The sequence below is a fragment of the Mobula birostris genome, chromosome 12, assembly GCF_030028105.1.
Source record: "Mobula birostris isolate sMobBir1 chromosome 12, sMobBir1.hap1, whole genome shotgun sequence".
Lineage (NCBI taxonomy): Eukaryota > Metazoa > Chordata > Chondrichthyes > Myliobatiformes > Myliobatidae > Mobula > Mobula birostris.
In genome coordinates this window covers 35,842,900-35,868,778 of record NC_092381.1, presented here as the reverse complement: position 1 = coordinate 35,868,778, position 25,879 = coordinate 35,842,900, and the positions used below count along the sequence as shown (strand labels likewise).

The window sequence follows — 25,879 nt, the reverse complement described above, 5'->3', positions numbered from 1 at the left end:
GTTTCTGCATAGAGTTGATGTATGGCTTCCTCCTTGCGTAATACAGTTTCAGGTTGCATTTCTGGATGCAGCGACGGACTGTGTTGAGTGACAATGGTTTTCCGAAGTACTCCCGAGCCCATGTGGCTATAATTATCACAGTAGCATGACGGTTTCTTAGGCAGTGCCACCTGAGGGCTCGGAGATCACGCGCATTCAACAGTGGTTTCCAACCTTGCCCTTTGTACACTGAGATGTCTCTGAATTCTCTGAATCTTTTCACAATATTATGTACTGTAGATGTTGAAAGACCTAAATTCTCTGAATCTTGCGTTGAGAAATGTTCCTTTTGAACTGACTAACAATTCTCTCACAAATTTTGGCACAAAGGGGTGAGCCACGACCCATCCTTGCTTGCAAAGACTGAGCCTTTGATGGACGCTACTTTTATACCCAGTCATGATACCTCACCTGCTACCAATTAGCCTGCTTAATGTGGAGTCTTCCAAACCAGTGTTACTTGAATATTCTGTGCACTTTTCAATCTTATTTTAACTCTGTCCCAACTTTTGTTGAGTGTGTTGCTGCCATCAAATTCTAAATTTGTGCACGTTTACAAAATACAATTAAGTTGGTCAGTAAAACTATTGAAAATCTTTTCTTTGTACCTTTGTCAGCTAAATAAAGGTTCACGTGAATTAACATATCACAGATTTTTGTTTTTATTGCATTTTGGAAAATATCCCGACTTTTCTGGAAATGGGGTTTGTACAAACATATATGTAATTCAAAGGAAGTTTTGTAACTATAGAATTTGTCCGGCTTTTAAAAACGCAAACACAAGGAAATCTACAGATGCTGGAAATTCAAGCAACACCCACAGAAAATGCTGGTGAACGCAGCAGGCCAGGCAGCATCTATAGGAAGAGGTACAGTCGACGTTTCGGGCAGAGACCCTTCGTCAGGACTAACTGAAAGAAGAGATAGGAAGAGATTTGAAAGTGGGAGGGGGAGATCCAAAAAGATAGGAGAAGACAGGAGGGGGAGGGAGGGAGCTAAGAGCTGGAAAGTTGATTGGCAAAAGGGATACCAGACTGAAGAAGGGAGAGGATCATGGGACGGGAAGCCTAGGGAGAAAGAAAGGGGGAGGGGAGCCCAGAGGGTGGAGAACAGGCAAGGAGTTATAGTGAGAGGGACAGAGGGAGAAAAAAGAGAGAGAGAAAACAAGGGGGAAAAAGAAAATTAAAAATAAATAAACAAACAAATAAATAAATAAATAAATAAGGGATGGGGTACGAAGGGATGTTCCAAGCCTATTCTGGTATCTGTCCCTGCTTCTCCTTTGTTACATCGACCACTGCATTGGTGCTGCTTCCTGCACGCATGCTGAGCTCGTTGACTTCATTAACTTTGCCTCCAACTTTCACCCTGCCCTCAAGTTTACCTGGTCCATTTCCGACACCTCCCTCCCCTTTCTGGATCTTTCTGTCTCTATCTCTGGAGACAGCTTATCTACTGATGTCTACTATAAGCCTACAGACTCTCACAGCTACCTGGACTATTCCTCTTCTCACCCTGTCTCTTGCAAAAATGCTATCCCTTTCTCGCAATTCCTCCGTCTCAGCCGGATCTGCTCTCAGGATGAGGCTTTTCATTCCAAGACGAAGGAGGTGTCTTCCATTTTTTAAAGAAAGAGGCTTCCCTTCCTCCACCATCAACTCTGCTCTCAAACACATCTCCCCCATTTCACGCACATCTGCTCTCACCCCATCCTCCCGCCACCCCACTAGGAATAGGGTTCCTCTTGTCCTCACCTACTACCCCACCAGCCTCCGGGTCCAACATATAATTCTCCGTAACTTCCACCACCTCCAAAGGGATCCCACCACCAAGCACATCTTTCCCTCCCCCTCTTTCTGCTTTCCACAGGGATCGCTCCCTACATGACTCCCTTGTCCATTCGTCCCCCCCATCCCTTCCCACCGATCTCCCTCCCGGCACTTATCCTTGTAAGCGGAACAAGTGCTACACATGCCCCTACACTTCCTCCCTCACTACCATTCAGGGCCCCAGACAGTCCTTCCAGTTGAGGTGACACTTCACCTATGAGTCGGCTGGGGTGATATACTGCGTCCCGTGCTCCCGATGTGGCCTTCTATATATTGGCGAGACCAGATGCAGATTGGGAGACCGCTTTGCTGAACACCTACGCTCTGTCAGCTAGAGAAAGTAGGATCTTCCAGTGGCCACACATTTTAATTCCATATCCCATTCCCATTCTGACATGTCTATCCACGGCCTCCTCTACTGTAAAGATGAAGCCACACTCAGGTTGGAGGAATAACACCTTATATTCTGTCTGGGTAGCCTCCAACCTGATGGCATAAACATTGACTTCTCTAACTTCCGTTAATGCCCCTCCTCCCCTTCGTACCCAATCCCTTATTTATTTATTTATTTCCCCCTTTTTTTTCCTCTTTCTTTTTTCTCCCTCTGTCCCTCTCACTATAACTCCTTGCCTGCTCTCCATCCTCTGGGCTCCCCTCTCCTGCTTTCTTTCTCCCCAGGCCTCCCATCCCATGATCCTCTCCTTTCTCCAGCTTTGTATCCCTTTTGCCAATCACCTGTCCAGCTCTTGGCTCCATCCCTCCCCCTCCTGTCTTCTCCTATCATTTCGGATCTCCCCCGCCCCCTCCCACTTTCAAATCTCTTACTACCCCTTCTCTCAGTTAGCCCTGACCAAGGGTCTCAGCCCGAAACATCGACTGTACCTCTTCCTATAGATGCTGCCTGGCCTGCTGCGTTCACCAGTATTTTTTGTGTGAATTTGTCCTGCTGTTGCCTTTAATGTTTAGCATATAAAGTGCCATGTAATATGGGGTCGAGCAGACCTCTTCTTCTGTCTCATTTTGTTGAATAAAACACTTGTACATCCACTAGCTTCAGTGTCCCTCTGGTGACTTTGTTCATGTTACAACAGGTGAGATGCAGACTTATGTCTCACACCTCCTCACACTCCTTATATGTCCTAACATGTCCAGATTTCTTCTTTCTTGTAAAATGCATTGGGCTCTCTTGACGTCATGAAGTTTGCCATTATAAGTGTAAGATTAGTTTGCAGGGAATGAGACAATGAAAGCTGTAAGTTTGAGTGCTGAATTTGCCTTGACAAATTGATATAGAATTTCTTGTAGGCAGTGCGTCCTGTGGCTAGAAAACACTGGTGATGGAGAAGTTGATGATCGGGACGATCAATCAAACAGACTATTTTGTCTTGTGTAATGGCAATCCCATTGAATATCGGTGCACATGTGATTTGCAACTCTTTGTATGTTGAATTAACTGTAATCATTAACATGATTGCATATTTCCTTGTTTTATCCCATTGGAATACACTGTCAATCTTCAACTGCTCTTATGCCTTGAAGTGTGTAATATTACGATCTTATTCAGTAATGACTCACATTGATATAGTTCTCAATGTCTCAGGACTTTATAATCAATTAAGTATATTTTGTAGAGTCATTAGAAACGTCCTACTATATAATTCATGACAGAAAAACCCCACCTACAATGTTATAAATTATTTATGCTCCACTTCTTATTGTCAGTAATAATGATTTTGGTAAATATTTTTCTTTTGTTGGACAAACACAGCTGTCAGCCACCCATATTTTAAGAGGTGCTTTACGACCTCAGTAAAAGGATGCTTATTTTTTTGTACATGTTTGCCCACATTCCAGCATGTCACAACCATGTCTGATACAAATGTGTACAGCTCAGTTTGCGTTTTCCAGTTTACCTTGTAAATCACTGACTGTTTCACTCTGAACTGTTCTACTGCTTCAAGATATACCAAAAAGGGGAAAACTTTATAGGGGTTGCATTCACTAATGTGCATCTGTGCGTGCTCTTAACTTGCCAATAAAATAAAGAAACAGAGAATGGTGAGGGAAAGTCAGTTGAAAGAAATGCGACTGACAGACAGTCGAAGAATGAGCACAATGTAAAACAGTGATATCCACAGTAGATAAACAGGCGGAAAGGGCAGCTTTGCCGCCACTAAGAATTTGAGTAGTTCCAGTTATAATGATTTAAGTTGATATTTAGTTGAGCACAGAGGCATAGAGAAGTGCAAGGCAGAAACAGGCCCTTTGGCCCATCTAAATAAAGATTAGACTTGACTGTGCTGTGTGGGATATGTAGTTTTAAAATATTTCTTTTTTTTTTGATTTTTTTTAGTACGGACAAGGAGTGGTTAATGTCGGCAGCTTTGCACATGCATTATTATTGAACCCACTCCGCCTTCAGCCTTCCTGTGCCATTCTCTTGGCGTAGGAATGCTAGCGGCAGAGGGACAATGTTTTACAAAATGATTTGTAATATATCACAGTCTCCTTCTGGAGGTCAGATTTGTGAGGGTGTGACTTAGAAACAGGAAGGGTCTCCCTAATTCTTTAATAACCCAAGTAAGCTCAGAGGGTCACAAGCTTTCAAGCCAATAACCCCTCTTGACATGATGTAATACAGCACAGGGTTGTTTAGCTTTGTGGCTATGAATGCACGCATTTGTTCTTTCATTAAGACCCTCAGACAGATCATAACTGCATGGAGAATGAAAAAAGAGCCCTGTGTTTGGTAAGTGGGATGTAAGCCCAGACATATTGCCAAGAAGTCTTCTGTTTTGAAAAAAAACGTCCTCAGTTGTTGTGATTAGGAGGGAGATTTTCTGGAAGTACACACTTCCAGACTGGGAAATAATTGGCATCTGCTGACTTGTTGACTGGAGCACTGGAACCTGAGCTTAGATGTGCTCTTTCCTTTACCACATTCAGCTTGCTGTGGAATGAGATGAGGAGATCCAAAGTTCATTAGAATGTTTCTTCACTGAAGGATCCTGGTAAAGCTTTGACTATTTAGAACCGCAGTAAATAGATCTTCTCAAATTGTAAGTACACATGTGACTGAATTTCAAACAAAAGGGTGATTTATCTGTTTTCAAAGTCTTTGAAAATAAATTTAATGAAGTTCGTATGTTTTTATATCCCTCAGGATTTGCACTTGCACTTAGTGTGACCTGTGCTAGATGTCTTCCTTGCCTCTGGCTGCAAAATTCCATTCTTGGACAGTCAAGAATATTGGCATGGTCTCTGAAAGGGATCACAATAATGACATACTTTATGTAAGAGGAGGTAGCACATTGGGTTGAGGGTATATTTTTTAACCTCCATTAAAACCATTACATTGTTCACTGAACCAGCTGTGAAGGCGTTGCCACTCTGTATATCCTTTCCCACCCACATCCTTGTGTAAATGTACCTGACCTCTTGTTGGTGTGCAGCTGATTGATTGTCTTGACCAGGGAAGAAACAAAGTGATTAAAAGCAGATAGAAAGAAGCGTACAGCATCAGATATTTCTCCTTTCTTTCCTTCTAAGTCAGCAAATGTGGATCATTTATTTAATCTTTTCATATCTCCAGCAGATAATCATGTGTTACCACAATATTTAACGCTAACTGTATCCTCAAAACATTGATAAAAGGCCCTGATTATTATTAATTAGTATTCTCTCATGCCCTTAGGAAGTTTCAGAAATGGATATATTTAAATCAACATTTTACAATTACCAGTTGAATTTGAATAAATAAGAAGCAAATAAAAATTCATATATTTAAGATGAACTTGTGCCTAAGTACCATGCAAGGTTCATCTTGTGAACAGAGCACATAACTCCTTCCATTGGCATCAAGTGGCCTTCTTATCTATCTGTACAGCACGAGTACAGACACTGGCAGCCCAATGAGCCCATGCCACCCAGTTATGCCATGTGACCAATTAACCTACATCTTTAGAACATGGGAGGAAACCAGGGCACTCGGAGGAAACCTATGTGGTCACAGGCAGAATGTAGAAACAATATACAGACAGCAGTGGAACTAAACCTTGTTTGCTGGCACGGTAACGGCATTGCACTAACGTCTCAGCTACTGTGCCAGCCTTAATTCTCTCATCACCAATATCCTGGACCTTACCACTGGCTACAAATTTAATCCAACTTGTCAGTAAAATGCGATGCATGCTAGACTGTTAATTATTGTGTCTTCAGACCCTATCTCAGTATGATCTTCTCTCTTGCATTAATCATTGTTGTGGCCGCTGGAGAGAAAATGCCAATGTTTTCGAAGTTATGCCTGTTGACAAAAGAACTCTGTAGCCAGTGGTGATGAATATACAATAGCAGTTCTATGGTGCTCACGCTGAAAACCAGGGCTGGAACAGAGTGACCTTCAGCTGTCCAACCAGGTGCAGCTCCAAGAACACTCAAGAACTTCAGTGACATCCAGCACAGAGCAATTGAACTGACTGGCACTTTATCCACTGGAGAAACATGCACAAAATATAAATGAAAACTCAGCAAGGTTTTGTTGGAAGCATTTCCAAACAACAAGTTCTCCACTATCCAGAAGGACATAGAGCTTGGATGTAGGGGGTATCAGTCACCTTGTTATTCCTCTCAAAAACCCTTAACCCCAGTAATTACACCTCTTCCTTCCATCACAAAACCTGCTTCTATGATCAGGGAAGCTCTGTGTTTGATCCAGCCCAGGGGTACAGATGGGAACCTCGCTAGAATTGGTATCTTCTGCTTTTGGAACCCATCTCATTTTGGGAAGATCACTCCTTCAGTTGGGCCCCCAATTTACTGATTGGTTTTCTGGGAATCAAAACTGTCCTATCCCTGACTTGCATGATTTATGCCACCCTGTCCTCTTTAGCTATGGCTGTGTGCTCAAACCTCCAAGCCATGAATCAGACAGGGAATTTATTGGCAAAATTTGAAATCCAGCACTTAAGACATGCAGCCCATTTAAGAATCCATTGCTTCCAGTTGCCTGACCTGTTAAACTAGCACCACATCACCCAAGAGAGTCCAGGCTAAGTTCCAGCACATAGCCTTTAACAGAATTGAGATATTTTAGAGAATCATCAGGTCTTCAATGTATATCCCCCACTATGGTGTTTGCAATCTTGAGGCAAATTTGGGTGGATAAATCTCCAGGGCCTGACAAGGTGTTCCCTCGGACTCTGTGGGAAACAAGTACAGAAATTTCCAGGACCCTAGCAGAGATATTTAAATCATCCGTAGCAACAGGTGAGGCATCAGAAGACTAGAGGATAGCCAGTGTTGTTCCACTATTCAAGAAAGGCTCTGAAAGTAAACCAGGAAACTATAGATCAGTGAGCCTGACATCAGTAGTAGGAAAGTGTTCTGAGGGACCAGATATTTAAGTATTTGGAAAGATATGGACTGATCAAGGATAGTCAACATGGCTTCATGCATGGTAGATCATGTCTACCATGCTTTCGAGGAAGTTATCAGGAAAGTTGATGAAGGCAAGGCACAAAATGTTGTCTACATTGACTTTAGTGAGGCATTTGACAAGGTCCTATATTGGAAGTTACTCAAGAAGGTTCAGTCACTTGGCGTTCAAGATGAGGTAGTAAATTGGATTATACATTGGCTCTGAGGGTAGTAGGTGGTTGCCTCTCTGACTGGAGGCCTGTGACTAGTGATGTGCCACAGGGATTGGTGCTAGGTCCATTGTTGCTTCTCATCTATATCAATGATCTGGATGAAAATGTGGTTAACTAGATCATTAAATTTGCGAATGACACCAAGACTGAGGGAGTGATAGACAGCGAGGAAGGCTATCATGGCTTGCAGCAGGAACTGGACCATATGGAAAAATGGGCTGAAAAATGGCAGATGGAATTGAATGCAGTCAAGTGCGAGGTGTTAATCTTTAGTAGGACAACCCAGGGTAGGTCTTACACAGTGAACAGTAGGACACCGAGGAATGTTGTAAAACAAAGGGTTCTGGGAATACAGATAGATAGGGACATAAAGAAAGTGTTTGGTACATTGGCCTCCATGAATCAAAGTACTGAGTACAGGAGATGGAATGTTATGTTGAAGTTGTATAAGACATTAGTGAGACCTAATTTGAAGAATTGTGTGCAGTTTTGGTCACCTGCATACAGGAAAGATGCAAATAAGGTTGAAAGCGTACAGAGAAATTTTATAAGGATATTAACAGGTCAGAGGACCTGAGCCATATGGAAAGATTGAATAGGTTAGGACTTTATTCCTTGGAATGTGGTAGATTAAGAGGAGATTTGATAGAGGTATACCAAATTATGAGGAGTATAGACAGGGCAAATGCAAGCAGGCTTTTCCCACTGAGGTTGGGTAGGACTCAACTAGAGGTCATAGGTTAAAGGTGAAAAGTTTAAGAAGAATATGAAGGGAGACTTCTTCACTCAGAAGATCGTGAGAGTGTGGAATGTGCTGAGAGCACAGATGGTGCATGCAAGCTTGATTTCAACATTTAAGTGAGGTTTGGATAGGTACATGGATGGTAGGGGTATGGATGGCTATGGTCCTAGTGCAAGTCAATGGAAGTAGTCAGTTTAAAACATTCAGCATGGACTAGATGGGCCAAAGGGGGCCGGTTTCAGTGCTGTACTTTTCTATAACTCTGTGACACCCAATGGTTAAATTACATCAAACCGTCTGTCTGTTTTATTGGATGATGGCTCCTGATTAAAGTTTTTTTACTTACAGCTTCTCAGATCACTTTTGATCATTTATTTGTTTCATTACTACTTGCTTTTGTACTACCATTCCCTTTATTAATTTGTCCTCCCTGTCATCCACCTTACCACATACCTCCTTTTCTTCAATCCTCTCCACAACTTTGGCCACATTTATTCTTTTCCCACTAAAGAATTTCTTTCAAAATTTGTTAATTAGTTTCTGTTAAGGGGTCATGATATGAATCAATGTATATTTTGAGCGTTATGGGTTTCTGTCAAGCTTCCCTGTGTGTTATGTGTTGAACGTAACATGGGAGGGCATTCTGGGTAGATGACGTACAAGCAAAATGAACAGCTGCTTGTTTGTTCTTCGCCTTGCCGTCTCTCGTCTGTGTTATTCACGCCCACCCAGTTTCCCAGTATCACAAACATAAGTTACCCACCTAAAGTATTAACTTTGTTTTTTCCTTTGGTTATTATGTATTTCCAATATATGTTTCCTTTTACTTCAGATTCCCAACATTAATGCGTTTGCCTTTGTTTTATTGCTTTTAATGACATGGGTTACCTATTGTAAAAGCTTCACTTAAATTGCGCCTTTCTCCTTGAGTCAAGTAAAAATGAACTGTTTTGTTTTCACAGCCAAATGACACCCCAGAGTCATTAGGAAGCAAAATAAAGAAGCAATTTTAACATAAGTTATTGTGTAATTTTAATTAATATAATTGTGAAAATAAATGGCACAATGTTACAAGACACAGGGAAGTTAAAGCTTGTTGTGGCAAAGAGCCAACCAAAACCACACCCAATAGATCAAAGAGCCTCTGCAGCCCAGGGAGTAATATCTGTAAAGGATGTAAGATGTACCACACTTCCACCCACATTCAGGAATGAAAATAGCTACTGAGAACTTTCTTTTCTAATCCCAAGTAGATATTATTAACTGTAGACCCTCAAAGGGAAGTTAACCTCCCAAGAAGGATAAAATGGACTATGTTTACATTATGTCTCTTACCAAGGCAAAATGTCGCTTTGCAGAGATGTAATCAAATGACGACTGGCATTGAGTCAAAGAGGAAGGATTACTAAAATGTTGGGTATGGAGGCAAGGTTTAAGCAGGAGAATTAGTAGTCACAGAATGAGAAGTGAATGGGGGGAAGGTTTAGTGAGGGGAAATATAAACCTATTTGCGTGAAAACATCAAACAAGGGAAAATCTGCAGATGCAGGAAGTCCAAGCAACAGACACAAAATGCTACAGGAACTCAGCAGGCCAGGCAGCATCTATGGAAAAAGAGTACAGTCGATGTTTTGGGCCCGAAACGTTGACTGTACTCTTCCCTGTAGATGGTGCCTGGCCTGCTGTGTTCCTTTTGTGTGTGTTGTGAGAGAACATGCATGGTAATAGCGTGGCTGAAATGAAGAATGCATGAGAAAGCCCAAACTCAGAAGACACAAGGTACTCTAAGAGTTGTGACAAGGTTGAAAAGATGGGAACAGGTTAGTCAATTGGATGTTTGAAATCATGGATTTTGATTTAGTAAAGTTTAGAATTTAAGCCATTACACTGTATATCATCTGGAGCAGAAAGTGGATGGGTAAATTACTTCACATTTGAACATAAGCAGCCACAAACTTGGCAGCTACTATATGTTGGTGGCCACTTTCTTGTATTTTTTTCTTTTTTGTATTGACCCTCCCTGCTTAACACAAGAAGTTTAGAATGTGGTCAATGAACAATTGATGAAGGAAATGCAAGAACGGTTGAATCCAGAGGTGACAAAATATTTGGAGGAACATGATAGCAAAAGGGATTTATTAGAAGAAGAGATGAGTTGTGTTATGGAACTGGAAGTCAAGGATATTTTGTATAATGGGTAAGAAGAATGCAGTTAGAATTCTAATATCTGTGTGAGGATGGGCATGCTCGATGGGCCAGATGGTCTTTTTTCGTATGTCATTCTTGCACCTTCGTCATTTACTTTCACCCTGCTTCTTTTGTTCAATGATACGGATAGGCTTTGAAATTAATCCACAAACTTTCAAATTATCCTTCAACAAGCTTAGCCCTGCAAACTATGAACTTCAATGAAAAAAAATGATGGAACAATGTTTAAGCGTTGTGTGCTGTGACCTGCAAACTGTAGGAAGTGGTGGTGCTGGCAGGGTATATTTAAGGTTTGGCAATATAGGTTGCATATTTAAACTTTGCCTACAAACTTGGCAGTTAATATACGTTACTGGTCATTTCTTGTTTTTCTCTTCTTTGTATTGACCCACCCTGCTTAATACAAGAAGTCTAGTTGGCAACTTCATAGCCTAACTGATCAAGTTTATTAATTTGATTATGAATGATATGAACTACTAATATTAAAATCTGACAGACAGTACCACGAAACTGGCTTTAGATGCATTGAGTGTAGCTATGTAAATTTATTGATTGGTGCATGAACATCATTTAAAACATGCAAATATCTACATAAGTATTTAAATTGTATTATTATACTAATAGCTAAGCAAATTAATCCAAGGTGAAGAATGTACGAGGGGTTATTGATAAGTTCGTGGCCTAAGGTAGAAGGAAAACCTAGCACATTTATTTTTCAATCCCTTCCTACATGTACGCACTTAGTCCAGCGGTCGTGGAGCATACGGATCCCTTCTTTGTAGAAGTGGTCTTCAGCAGGGGTGATTGATAAGTTAGTGGCCTAAGGTAGAAGGAGATGAGTTATACAGCTCTCGTTACAAGCAGGTGCAGTTCAACTCTTTGAGTGAAAATGCAGAAAGTTTGAAGTTAATAACTCATCTCTTTCTACCTTAGGCCATGAACTTCTCAATCACCCCTGATGAGTGATTAACTTCAAACTTTCTGCATAATCACTCAGAGAGTTGAACTGCATGTGCATGTAATGAGAGCTGCATAACTCATCACCTTCTGTCTTAGGCCATGAACTTATCAATCAACCCTGGTATATATGCAGCAACATGTTTAGAATTAATAGATGCAGAGACAAATACACACACAAGCGTGAATGTGCAAATATTTCAGAAGTTAATGAGGAGAAATGGCGAAAGCAGGGTACAATTTTGATCTGTGCAATGTATTTTTATAAGTAGATGTTAAGTCTGACATATGATTCCCATTTTCTCGTCCAGGCTTTTGGGTTTTTAATCATGATGGTACCCACCACCCATGAAACATGAAACTGTGTTGTGTTTTCTTTAATTATAACTTACTGTTCTGTTTAAATTCAATCAAAAAGCAGTCCTTTGTGAAACTCACTTCAGGGATTGCCTTATGGGAATGATCCTCTGGGTTGTTTTCTCTGAATCTAATAATTGGAAAAGCTATGTCATTTTCCTAGATTTAAGACAACTCAGAAAAATAATGAGATCTAAATGTATGTAATGCCACATAATCAATTTTCAAATTAAACACATATAGTTTTGCTCTTTTCATCCCAGACACCAGTGTGGTCTGGCTAATCCTGGATTATTAACATGATACACTAATAAGATTTATTCAAAAGTGCACCAGCTATATCTGGGAAGAAGCCTATGAAATCTGATGTAAATAGACTGCACTAATACAAGATAAACAGAACTAAATAAAAGACAATTTTATTTTTGAATACATATAGCTAAACTATAAAGAAGCAGTTTAATACTGGCATTTCAATACTTACATATGAAATCTTATATATTTGAATGATTCATCTATTCATTAATCTGCTATATTAATGAGATTCAAGATTCTGCTAAAATATCAGATGAAAGAAAGTAATGAGAATAAATCAAGCATTTCTGTAACAGTATTGCAAAACAGGTTCTAGGCTTGTATACTGGCATCATTTTCAACACATATTGCTACCTATATGAATTTTGAATCACATCTCTACAGAATTATACACAACTGTTGCATTCGTAATGTTATGTGTTAGTGCCTGGCTTTTGGAGTAAAATTTCTTTCTGCACCTTTCTGAATCAAAAATAAAATAGTCCACACAATAACTTAATAGAGAACATCTACTATCGGAATCAGAATCAGAATCAGGTTTACTATCACCAGCATGTGACGTGAAATTTGTTAACTTAGCAGCAGCAGTTCAATGCAACGCATAAACTAGCAGAGAAAGAGAAAAAATAATAATAAATAAAATAAAAACATAATAATAAATAAACAAGTAAATCAATTACGTATATTGAATAGATTTTTTTAAAATGTGCAAAAACAGAAATATTGTATATTAAAAAAGTGAGGTAGTGTCCAAAGCTTCAACGTCCATTTAGGAATCAGATGGCAGAGGGGAAGAAGCTGTTCCTGAATCGCTGAGTGTGCGCCTTCAGGCTTCTGTATCTCCTACCTGATGGTAACAGTGAGAAAGGGGCATGCCCTGGGTGCTGGAGGTCCTTAATAATGGGCACTGCCTTTCTGAGACACTGCTCCCTAAAGATATCCTGGGTACTTTGTAGGCTAGTACCCAAGATGGAGCTGACTAGATTTACAACCTTCTGCAGCTTCTTTCAGTCCTGTGCAGTAGACTCTCCCTACCAGACAGTGATGCAGCCTGTCAGAATGCTGTCTGGTACTATTATAGAAGTTTCTGAGTGTACTTGTTGACATGCCAAATCTCTTCAAACTCCTTATAAAGTATTTCCGTTGTTTTGCCTTCTTTATGACTACATCAATATGTTGGGACCAGGTTAGATCCTCAGAGATCTTGACACCCAGGAACTTGAAGCTGCTCACTCTCTCCACTTCTTATCCCTGTATGAGGATTGGTATGTGTTCCTTCGTCTTACCCTTCCTGAAGTCCACAATCAGCTCTTTCGTCTTACTGATGTTGAGTGCCAGGTTGTTGCTGTGGCAACATTCCACTAGTTGGCAAATCTCACTCCTGTATGCCATCTCATCGCCACCTGAGATTCTACCAACAATGGTTGTATAGTCAGCAAATTTGTCGATGGTATTTGAGCTATGCCTAGCCACACCGTCTTACGAGGGGTGCTAAGGTAGAAGGGGTCAATTTTAGAAAACCTAGCATATTTATTTTTCAACATAGTCCCCTCCTACATGTACACACTTAGTCCAGTGGTCGTGGAGCATACTGATCCCTTCTTTGTAGAAGTGGTCCACAGCAGGGGTGATTGATAAGTTTGTGGTCTAACGTAAAAGGAGATATACAGCTCTTATTACATGCACATGCAGTTCAACTCTCAGAAAGTTTGAAGTTTCTCCTCATCTCCTTCTACTTTAGGCCATGAACTTATCAATCACCTCTGCTGTGGACCACTTCTGGAGGTCCAAGATGCTGACTCCTACAAAGAAGGGATCCGTATGATCCACGACCGCTGGACTAAGTGTGTAAATGTAGAAAAAGTAAATGTTCTAGCTTTTCTAAAATTGACTCCTTCTACTCTAGGCCACGAACTTATCAATCACCCCTCGTACGTATACAGAGAGTAGAGCAGTGGGCTAAGCACACACCCTTGAGGTGCACCAGTGTTGATTGTCAGCGAGGAAGATATGTTATCACCAATCCACACAGACTGTGGTCTTTTGGTTAGGAAGTCGAGGATCCAGTTGCAGAGGGGGGTACTTCTGGGGCACCAGGTGTGACTCGGGTAGCAGCAGTACTTCTAATGGATACGATTACTATACCTTAAAAATTATGTAAAATATCTTGATTGATAGAAATCATTGCCACAGGCAGCTATGGCTGCCAAGTCATTGGGTATATGTAAAGTTGAGGTTTCTGATTAGAAAGGGTGTCAAGGGGGAGAAGGCAAGAGAACGGGGTTGAGAAGGGTAATAAATCAGACATGATGGAATGATGTCTGGCGCTCCTTCCCTCCTCTAGCCTGCAGGTCACCCTAGGGCAAAGTGTAGCACCTGCTGAGCCCCCCCCCAGTCAGGGTCACATGCAGCCATGGGAGCAGGTGGTGGATATCATAAGCACTAGTTACGCGACTGCTGACAGCAGGCACACAATCTCTGAAGAGTACTGGTAATGTCTGAGGTCACCCATTCTTATAAAGACACTTCCCCGAAGAAGGCAATGACAAACCACTTCTGTATAAAAATTTGCCAAGAACGATCATGGTCAAAAGACCATGATCCCTCACGTCGTACGACATGGCACCTAATGATGATGATGATGATGATAGAATGGCAGAGCAGACTCGATGGATCGAATGGCCTAATTCTGTTCATTGTCTTATGATCTTATGGTCTTATAAGACAATGGGTGTCAGAGTCTCCCATCAATTCCACAGATGAGTTCAAGGACTAGGTCAATAGTGTTATATTGAGAAAGCAGCATTTTTAGGTAAGATGGTAAACTCATACCCATGATGACAAGCACAAGTATTTCTGTAATATTATACATATTGCATTGTGGCCTATGGGGGCCTATGTGCAAGTTAGCTGCTAATTGCCTTAGAGACATAGAGTTTTATAGAACAGGAGCTGGCTCTTCAGCCAACCCATCCATGCTGACTGGAACTCAGCAGGTCGGGCCGCATGCCTCCAGATGTTGCCTGACCTGCTGCGTTTCTCCAATATTTTGCGTGTTGCTGCAGATTTCCAGCATCTGCAGACTCTCTTGCATCATCCATGCTGACCAAGAATCCTACCAGAGCTAATCCCAATTTGCCTGCATTTGATCCTTATCCTTCTTAAACCTTCCTATCCATGTACCTGTCCAAAAAAACTTTTAAACTTTGTAAGTGTGCGTACCTTTAGCAGTTCCTCTGGCAACTCATTCTACATAGCCGCCACATGCCCTCAAGTGCTCTTTAAATGGTTACTCTCTCACCTTCAATCTACGCCCTCTCAGTTTCAGATTTCCCTACCCTGGAGAAAATACTTATACCTCTCATCATTTTATATGCCTCTGTAAGGTCACCTTTCAGCCTCCTACACTCCAGAGAAAAAAAAAAATAGCTGACCCAGACCCAGTAACATCTTAGTGAACCTTTTCTGCATCCTTTCAAGCTTAATGGCATCGGTCCTACAGCTAGGTGATCAGAACTGCACACAATCTTCCAAGTGTGGTCTCACCAATGTCATGTAGAGTTGTAACACCAGCTCCTAACACTTGTACTCAGTGCCCTGACCAATGAATGCACTTCACTACGCTATCACTTTCAGGGAACCATGTGCTTATACTCTTGTGTTTCTCTAGGGTACTGCCATTTACTGTGTAAATTCTGCTCCGTTTTAACTAACCAAAATGCATCTCTTCACCCACCTCTGAGGTAAATGTCACCTGTCCACTTACCCGATTGATCCAGGTCCTGCTCTAATCTTCGATAGTCTTCTTTCAGTGTCCACTATACCACCAATTTTGGTGTAATTTGCAAATTTACAAAGCATGCCATCTATATTCTCATTCAATCGCTAACAACAACACTGCATCTAGAATCATTCCCTGAGGCACACCACTGGTCACAAGGCTGTAATCTGACATGAGTGACTACATTTCAATTTGACTTTATTTGGAATGCTTCCAGGCTGTACATTTGGATATATTTTACCCCTCTCTGTCTTTAGAGTCAGTCTTTGATTTCTGCCCGCAGCGTGTGATGTGTAGTAAGTTATTTTACCTCCCATCTTTGGAGTCATCTCTGTTTGTTCCAAGTCAGAAACGCCTCATCCATTTCCCACTTTTGGTAGCAATAACTTCCTGCCATACTAGAGGCAGCTGGAAGCTGCCTTTTTAAAAGCTGATATTTATTCCACTTGCACATGCCATCCAGGTTTATCTGGGGAAGCATCAGCTGGAAAGAGCAATCAGCCGAGCTGAATAATGAGGCTGGGTTAGGAGTTCATTTCGCCATCTTTGTTGTCAGGAAGATATTTTGCAGAACTTTTGAGGGTGATTTTAGCCGAACTTGCCGGCATGAACATAACAAGACATAGAACATTAAACAGTACAGGACAGGTCCTTTGGTCCAAGATATTGTGCTAACCTGTTGACCTATTCCAAGTTCAATCCAACCTTTCCTCCTGCATAGCCTCCAATTGACTTTCATCTATATGCTTGCCTGAGAATTTCTTAAATGTCCCTAGTGTATCTGCCTCTACTACAACCGCTGGGCTGGCAGCATGTTCCATGCTCCCACAACTCTCTATGTAAAATAACTACCTCTGACATACCCCCTATGCTTTCCTCTAATCACCTGAAAATTATAAACAAGACAATCTGAAATCAGGAGAAGCACACAAAATGCTAGAGGAACTCAGCAGGTCAGGCAAACATCTATGGAGTGGAATGTCCTGATGAAGGGTTTTGGCCCAAAATGTTGACTATTTATTCCCCTTTGTAGATGCTAGGTGCGCCTGACCTGCTGAATTCCTCCAGCATTTTGTGTGTTAATTTAAAGTTATGTCCCATTTCCATCCTGGGATAAAGGCACTGGCTGTCCACTCTCCTGATACCTCTTATCATCTTATACACAGTTAACAAATCACCTCTCACCCTTCTTTGCTTCAAGAACAAAAACAAAATAGCTAGGTGTTCCTTTTATATTACATTCAGTTTCATACTGCTGGCTTCTTGCTTTGAAGATTTCCGTTACAATTCCAACTCCAGCCCCACAGATTGAACCAATGGAGCAAATATCATTGTACATGATTTATAAAGTGAGGTATCTTGCTTGACTGACTTGTTCCTAAAACATTTTCTGTCTATTCAAACACGGCATTATACTGTGAATCTGAGTGTCCTTAAAACACATGAAAGTTGGCAGTGCTAGCACAGCAAGTCATAAAGAAGTCAAATGGGAGATTGGTCTCAAGGAAGGAAGTGCAAAAGTGCAGGCACTAGAAGCTGGATGCATTGTGCCTATTCTTTTAATGCGTTAAACCCAGGTTAGATAGTACTGGTGATCAATCCTGAGGGAAGTCACATCTATCAGGAAATTGACTGACATTTCCACATACAATTCATCTAAGCATATCTGATGACTTTTCTGAAATCAAACACAATTGTACACTGTGCACTGCCTAACTGATATAAATTATAGCATTTGCATACAACAGTCACGCATTGTTGTATTACTATGTTGTATCCTGCAGTTATTTGAAGGGATGTGCTGCTGTCATTAAGAGGTCTCAATGAGCAGCTTTGCAACTGACTGCAGCTGCTCCAATACTATGCAAAGTTCGTAAAATGTGCTTAAACTAACATTGATCTCTTTGTGAAGCATTTTGGTGTGGGTGGCCTCCTTTCTATTCCTTGCTGTCCTTGCCCAAATGAAGAAACTGGAGGACATCGACTAACCTTCTCTTTAGAGACTTCATCCCGGTGTGGGGCTTGTAGAGGAAAGCTGGTCAATGGTGACGTGAAGGCAGGAGGAAGTGTTGAAGAGAGCAGGGAATCATAATTAGAAGGAATAGCATTTGTGTGTCTGCCTGGGTTTACTCTAGGTATGAATCTCACATGCCACATGAGATTAGGGAAATGCCTTGCAGCATTGCTCAACGATGCAGAGCTTCTCATCTGTAGAGGAAACAATTGTAGCCAACTCCCATGAGGCTCTGCTAACTATAACTCTGATGAGTCATCTGGCCCACTCTGTGCTGCACTGGGACTCCCACATATATCCCACTGACTGCACCTTGAATGTTCTCCTTCACCTCAGCAACCTTCATCCTCTATGGCAGCCCTGAGTGCAATGCTGCCTCTTTCAATGGAAGCATTGGGGGTAGTTCAGAGAAAATTTACTGAGTTGATTTCTAGGATGAAGGACTTCTTTCATAAAGATATGAAAAATGAGCCTATAATGTTTAAAAGAATGAGCAGGATTATGAGAGAAGTTCAAACTGCCAGTGATGCATCACCAGTTGTAATGAAAGTCATTAATTCTGCTCACTTTAATAAAGGATCCCAGCTATATGATGAATAAACTCTTCTTGGACTTGCAGCTGAGTACAGGTATTGACTATAACCATCGTTTCGATGACAAACTCTGCCATATCAGGGATGAAGATGGCAGAGTTGATCATCAAAATGTCGGTTTTGCCTCCAATCATACTTGAGGAAGAAAATTCAAAAGATTTATGAAATGTAGCATCTCCATTTTAAATAGGTGACTCTTTATTCTGAAACTATTGCCCACATTTTTAGATAAAAACATAGGTTTTCTAAATCTCTTGTTATTATATACCTTCTTCGTATCTCAACTGTTTCATCCTGGGGATAAACCCTTCTCCCTTGCTGAAAATGCAGATATGTTCTTCGTTAGAGGCCAAAACGGTAGGTTTTACTCCCAGCACAAGCTCACTAGTGACCTGTACAGTTGCCTCAGGTCTTCCCTGTTTTTATATTCCAAACCACTGGCAGTAAAGGCCAATATTCCATTTACCTTCCTAATGACCGGCTGTACATGTATTTTAACTACCTGGCCTTTATACACCAGGACCTTCAAGATGGTTTTGTTCCAAAACATTTTGTAGTATCATTTTATTCTTCCTTTTAAAGTGGACAAACTTTCCCATATTGTACGCCATCTGAAAATAACCCATTCATCTCAACTTTCTGTTTTACTTCAGGTAAACAAAGTCCTATTCATGTCAATACATTATTCCAATCCCATGTGCTTTTATCTTTGCTGCAACCTCTTATGTGCCACTTAATAGGCTTTGTTTGGAAATTACACATTTCCTAGTTATCTATTATCCACCCTATTATGTCTTTAAAGAAATCTAACACATTTGTCAAACTTTTATTAAAATGTTATTGACTCTGCTTAATTGTCAAATGGTATCCTATTATTACCTCCCTGTAAAATGGATTGTATTTTATTGTCCTATTGTTTCCTCTTTTCTATCCTTCTCCTTTCTTGAATACTTGCATTATATTTGTGGTATTTAAATATTCTTGGTCTTCTCCAGAATACAGGGAATTTTTGGTAGATTACAATCAGTGCATCTACTATTATTGTAGTTCATTCCTTTGAAACCCTGGGATGTAGTCGATCAACTCCAGGGTACTTTTTGGCCTTCGACCGCACTAGTTTGATTAATTTAGTTCCAATGATAGGAATCGTTTTAAGTTCTTCACTCCCTATAGCCACTTGATTATCTATTCTTACTGAGGTGTTTTTGGCATTTCCAACTGTAAAAAATGCTCAAAAATAATTATTTAGAGTCTCTGCCATTTCTCTTTTTTCCTAATATTAATTCTTTAGTCCCTCCCTCCAAGGGAATTAGGTCTATTTCACTGTTCTTTTCCTTTTTAAATGTAAAATCTTAAGATATAGGAGCAAGTTTTAGGTCATAAGGCCAATCACATTTGCTCCATGGCTGATTTTTTTAAACCTCATTCTCATGCCTTTTCTCCATAACCTTTAATCCCTTTATTTATCAATCAAAATCTATCAAATTCTACCCAAAATAAACCTAATGACTTGGCTTCAACTCTTTTCTGTAACAATCAATTCCACAGAGTCACCATTCTAGCTCTTACTGTGTGTTTTATTGTGTATATCTATATCTCTTATTGTTTATTCTTATACAATTTGTTAGTTAACTCTCATATTCTATTATTTTTTTAACTTTTTTGTCATCTTTTGCTAGTTTCTAAAGCTTTTCCTGTCCCCTGGCCTACCACTAACCTATTTTTATTTCATGATGTTTCAACAATGAACTTCAAAGGAATTATGCAATTAGATAACAATGACCAGTGAGCATGTTATTGGCATCCCATTGGATGAGAACTGATGCTGGAGACCACAGAAATAACTGAAAAAATAAAGCAAGAATGGTACATTTTAAACAGTAACTTTTTATGATTTGAAACTTTTTTTCTCTTGGTCTCCAAAGTAATGATTGTATGCACGATATCTATCCAATTACTACTTACTACAAAGAAGAGTTCTTCAAATATAAGACGTATTTTCAAAGCTCTGGAACCTCTTGAGCATTTGTAATAAAACTTCTCTACTCAAATTACATATCATAAAATTATGAGTAATGATTATCAAGGAAACATCTATAAAATAACTCATAAAGCATCCAGTGTGAGCATGGAAATGTTGTTTATGAATTAAGCAATCAGTTATGACTTGGAATGCATCGTCTCAAAGTGTGGTGGATAAGGGAATTGGCGAAGCATTTGAAAGTTAGATATTTGCAAGACTCTGGGGAAAGAGAATGGGGATGGGACTGATTAGATTGTTCTACAGGACTGGCAAAGACATAAAGGCCTAATGGCCTTCTTATGTGCTGCAACAAATCTTTATTTGGTGTTCTGAAAGTAAAGTGATAGACTCCGAGATGTTCTATGGTTTAGTCATTTCCTTTTACCAATTTATGCACACCCCAAATGATACAAAATTAGGTGGTATGGCTGACTATTTTAGAGGCTGGCTGCAAGCCAGCCACCTCCTGTTGAGTTCAAGAGATACAATACTTTGAGTCTGGATAAGACCAGCACATATTCTTCTCTGAAGGGCATGAATGAAACAGATAGGTTTTAAAACAATCCAGTATTTCCATGGTCATCATTACCAGTGCTTCAAAATAAATTCAACATTTTTATTTAGTTACTTGAGTTTTGATTCCCTTGCTGTTCTGGTGGAATTCAAACTCTCCTCTCTAAATCAATGGCCCACTTCTGAAGATGCTAATCTACTAACTTAATGGCCATGCTACAAATGGTGTACTTGCCTCTGGACGCTCAGAAATGAAATGGCTTTTAGGCATGGCAACTTAAAGCTTGGCCAAGGAGGGAAAGTTTGATGGAGCAACTTAAAGGAGGAGATGGAGAGGGAGTGCCAGAACATGGAAGCCAGAAGCCGGAAGGCATTGTTGACCACAGATTTTGCAAAGTAAATGCTGCAACTTTGAACATTGGCAAGGGGAACAAAGGACACTTAACCATTAACTCTCAGAATGAGAAAGGCCTTCCAAGCAGAAGTGCTGAACAGAGTCTGGTGCTTTGTTCACAAATGCAGACAGAGAGAAAGAGCAAAAGCCCCACGAAGCATCATAGCTGTCTGCAAAGCAGCATAGACTCTCTTCTAATCAGTGTCAGATTTGTCCCTGTATACGATGATAACTGAGCCTCGGCGGTGGGAAATACAAAAAGAAATCAGGAAAAATAACTTACTGAAAAGTAAATGATTTTGATTGATTCAGGTTTGGATTTCAACTAAAGTGAGGAGAAATAGCACAGGACTCTAACGTAGCATAAATAATCTTATTTATTGGTGAATCAGAGCAGATTAATGGTATCCTGGCAAAATGCAGCTACTTTATATTTGGTGTTTCAATTCATATATTTATCCCCGTATTTTTAGAAGTTGTGGACATCTGATGTCACTTATGGCACATTGTGTGGGATTGAGGGTTGTTGTAGCAGTCCTGGTTTGGTTTCTCTACAACCTGCTCCTCATTATCTTCAGCTTTTATTACTGCCACATGGCATCCTGCCGAGATAAGTTGAAGCCGTGATGTGGTATTCTTGTGAGGCACAGACCAAGAGAGTCCAAAGAAACTGCCTCTCAGCACGTTTTGACAATCAGACACCCAGCAAGCACAACCACTGGGTGTACTTTATGTTACTGGAGTTTCCTCAGTGCAATTTCGAACAGCTTGTTTGTTCTATTTTCGACGGGTTTTCATGGGAAAATCCCAAGTTGTTTGTTTTGTGCACAAGAAGATTTACAGGGACATATCTTAAACCACTTGGGCGCAAAATTCAATAGCGCCCCCCCCCGCCCAAATGACCTTGAGGATCTCAATGTATGATTAACCCTTGCCCGATCATTGCAATGTAGGCATAATGCCAATTTCATGCTGCCGGTCCATTATAATATGCACAGTATCCCACCAAAGCTAACCACACTATTGGCTGGGTGCATTAGCATTGGGGCGAAACTTATGAGTGGCTTACATCAGTTACAGCTAGCTTGCACTGTTTAAAGCTAGCCTGCAGCTCTTAAATAGCGCACTTATTGTGGCTGGATCATGTACTTCCTGTCCTCCTACAGACAAAGGTAAATCAGAAAACCTTAAACGCATTGCCATAACAGGGGAGCAAGGAGGAGGCACAATGCAGAGGCAGCTCCTGCATCCCTCTGGACACATACTTAGAAGCCAATAGTCAGGATTAAGAGTTAAAGGACAATGACCTGGATACAGTACTGATCCAAGTTTAATGACCTCATGATTTGTCAAGGTCAGCGAAGGCATTGCCTGTAATTTCAAATACTGCTCAATGCACCATACCCAAGCACGCAATTACCACAAGTCTCTGGCGGTCAGGAATGGTACCTAACATTCATTTGCATCAACTCACCCTCATACCCTTAATGCTGTTGCAAGATTCACACCCACATACCACAGATTACACTCACTCCCACCCATTAAACCATGACAACCATGCCACTCAGATGAATTGTCTGATACTCGCGGACACACTTGCATGATAGCAATTACTTACGGCGAGATTGGCAAGGCTGTGCTCCCTAACCTGCAAGGAAGTGATGGCACTGGTTGGCATTGTGATGCCCTTTGCTAAGGCTGTGGTTGGTTGTGGAACTGAAATGATTGGAAAGGATGATATCCAGTAGACCATTGTGGAGATCTATAGGTCGTGAGGTATCATGATTTTGACTTCCAGCAAACTCAACAGTAGCACAGATGATCCTAGTTAGCTCCCCCACCCACCCCTCTACCTATTGTCTCAGCCACTGCATTGCATTGTAAACACTTAAAATCACTTTTTATAATATTGTTTATGTTGTAAATACATGCTGGTTTTAATATATTCATGCATGTTTTCTTCCACATCCATACTTTAATCTCTAAATTTATTTTTATATAATTCTTATTGTTTACGTAATCCCTGGTTAAGATTTCTACTGCTATACTGTGAGGTATTTTATTTTAGTAGCTTTCTGTAAAAGCAGTGAGACCTGCTGGTAAGAGTGTTTTGGTTTCGGCTAAAGATAAAGAGCCATGTTGTCCAAAGGAATGTTCAGCCAATCAGGAGTGGGATGGCATGGAACATTCTCGAGAGCTGGGCAGGAAGAGTTTTTTTAAAGGACAGTAGTCTGGTTTGGGGTCTTTTGGCAGGAGGTGCAAGAGAAGAGCACCAAGGAAGATGTCTGGAGGATCCCATGCAAAGCGGAGACCCTATTGCAAAGAGTACCTCGCAAGGTGGATGATTCCAAGAAGGGGAGTTCTACCTGTAGTTGGCGAGGAGAATTCAGCGTTGTGAGTAAAGCTACTCCCAGCTGCTACAGAAATGAGCTCCAACGTTTATGTGCACATTTAGACTGGTTTAAATGTAATGCGCCCTTTTATCTTTCTTTTTCAACTGTCCGATAAAGTTGAAAATTAGTAAATATACTTTCTTTATAATTTTATGCTGGTGTACGATCTGTCATTTCTGGCCTATCGATAACTGTGTATGGGCAGTATTTACACAGCATTCGCTCAGATTGAGGTTCCTTTAATCCTGTTTGGTTGAATCCCAAATCATACCAACCCTAGACGTACATTGCTTATGAAAGATGGCCTTCTCACTGCTGAGTCATGTGGCTGTCAGCAGAGTTAGCTAATGAGCCAAGTTGGTGTATGAGCCCCAGTGAGAGGGCTGCATTTGTGGGGGCTTGTCCGGGATTTAGGATACTGTGTGAATGCTATTTAAGGATTGATTAAATGGTTTATCGTGTTTTATTTGTGAGTTTAAGCAGTGTTTAAACATGTTTGGAGGAAGTGAGGTGTATTGTAATTAAAGTATTTTATTATGGATGTCCTGGGAGGTTGGTGCAATTTGAAGCGGTTATCCACAGTCAACTCCCTTGTCCATTCGTCCCCCCCATCCCTCCCCACTAATCTCCCTCCTGGCACTTATCCGTGTAAGCGGAACAAGTGCTACACATGCCCTTACACTTCCTCCCTTACCACCATTCAGGGCCCCAAACAGTCCTTCCAGGTGAGGCAACACTTCACCTGTGAGTCGACTGGGGTGATATACTGTGTCCGGTGCTCCCGATGTGGCCTTTTATATATTGGCGAGACCCGACGCAGACTGGGAGACCGCTTTGCTGAACATCTACGCTCTGTCCGCCAGAGAAAGCAGGATCTCCCAGTGGCCACACATTTTAATTCCACATCCCATTCCCATTCTGACATGTCCATCCACGGCCTCCTCTACTGTAAAGATGAAGCCACACTCAGGTTGGAGGAACAACACCTTATATTCCGTCTGGGTAGCCTCCAACCTGGTGGCATGAACATCGACTTCTCTAACTTCCGCTAAGGCCCCACCTCCCCCTCGTACCCCATCTGTTACTCATTTTTATGCACACATTCTTTCTCTCACTCTCCTTTTTCTCCCTCTGTCCCTCTGAATATACCTCTTGCCCATCCTCTGGGTCCCCCCCCCCCTTGTCTTTCTTCCCGGACCTCCTGTCCCATGATCCTCTCGTATCCCCTTTTGCCTATCACCTGTCCAGCTCTTGGCTCTATCCCTCCTCCTCCTGTCTTCTCCTATCATTTTGGATCTCCCCCTCCCCCTCCAACTTTCAAATCTCTTACTCACTCTTCCTTCAGTTAGTCCTGACAAAGGGTCTCGGCCTGAAACGTCAACTGCACCTCTTCCTACAGATGCTGCCTGGCCTGCTGCGTTCACCAGCAACTTTGATGTGTGTTGCTTGAATTTCCAGCATCTGCAGAATTCCTGTTGTTTGCGTTTATCTACAGTCATGTTTGTATTCTGAGCGGAGTGGATATTAGAATTCCTGATGAACTGGTACTTAGAGTGCTGAGTTCTGTAAAATTATTGGGGAAAATTATGCTGATTGAATGGTGTTTTTATCAATCAGCGGTAAGGATGTCATGTTAGTCCAGGCTGCCAGTGACATAATTGAAGTCACACTGCCTGATAAGATAGAGGCACCTGGAGAGGCAGGGCCATGGCTTGTTCATCTAGTTTATATCTCTAGTGAAGGGGGGAATGTTGTTGAGGGTGAAGACGTTAAAGACAAGTTGTTCTCTTTCTGCGACGTGAGGAAAAGGAATTGTCTGATGTGAAAGGTTTAATGGATCTTTCAGCAGTTGATTTAAATTCTGAGCTGGTTTCAGCAATTATATCACTGGTTGATGAATGCCAAAGAGTACCTGTGGAAAGCCAAAGTTATTGTAGGCTGGGAATATTCTCTGGAGTCAAGCCCACACCAGATGGGGAAGAAGAATATAAGGCTTGGGTGGAGCAGACATCTCAGTTATTGGGTGAATGGCAGTGCTCAGATAATATGAGAAAACAGCAACTGGTGGAGAGT

General features: G+C 41.1%; 1 long non-coding RNA gene across 1 annotated transcript in view; it reads left to right on the top strand.

Annotated features, from left to right (window-relative positions):
• The first annotated feature begins 4,852 nt into the window (after positions 1-4,852).
• The window catches only part of LOC140206301 (uncharacterized), a 44,338-nt gene continuing 23,311 nt past the window's right edge, over positions 4,853-25,879 (top strand). The window contains exon 1 of the long non-coding RNA XR_011888109.1: positions 4,853-4,927. This is a non-coding gene — a long non-coding RNA (uncharacterized lncRNA). The remainder of the gene's footprint in view (positions 4,928-25,879) is intronic.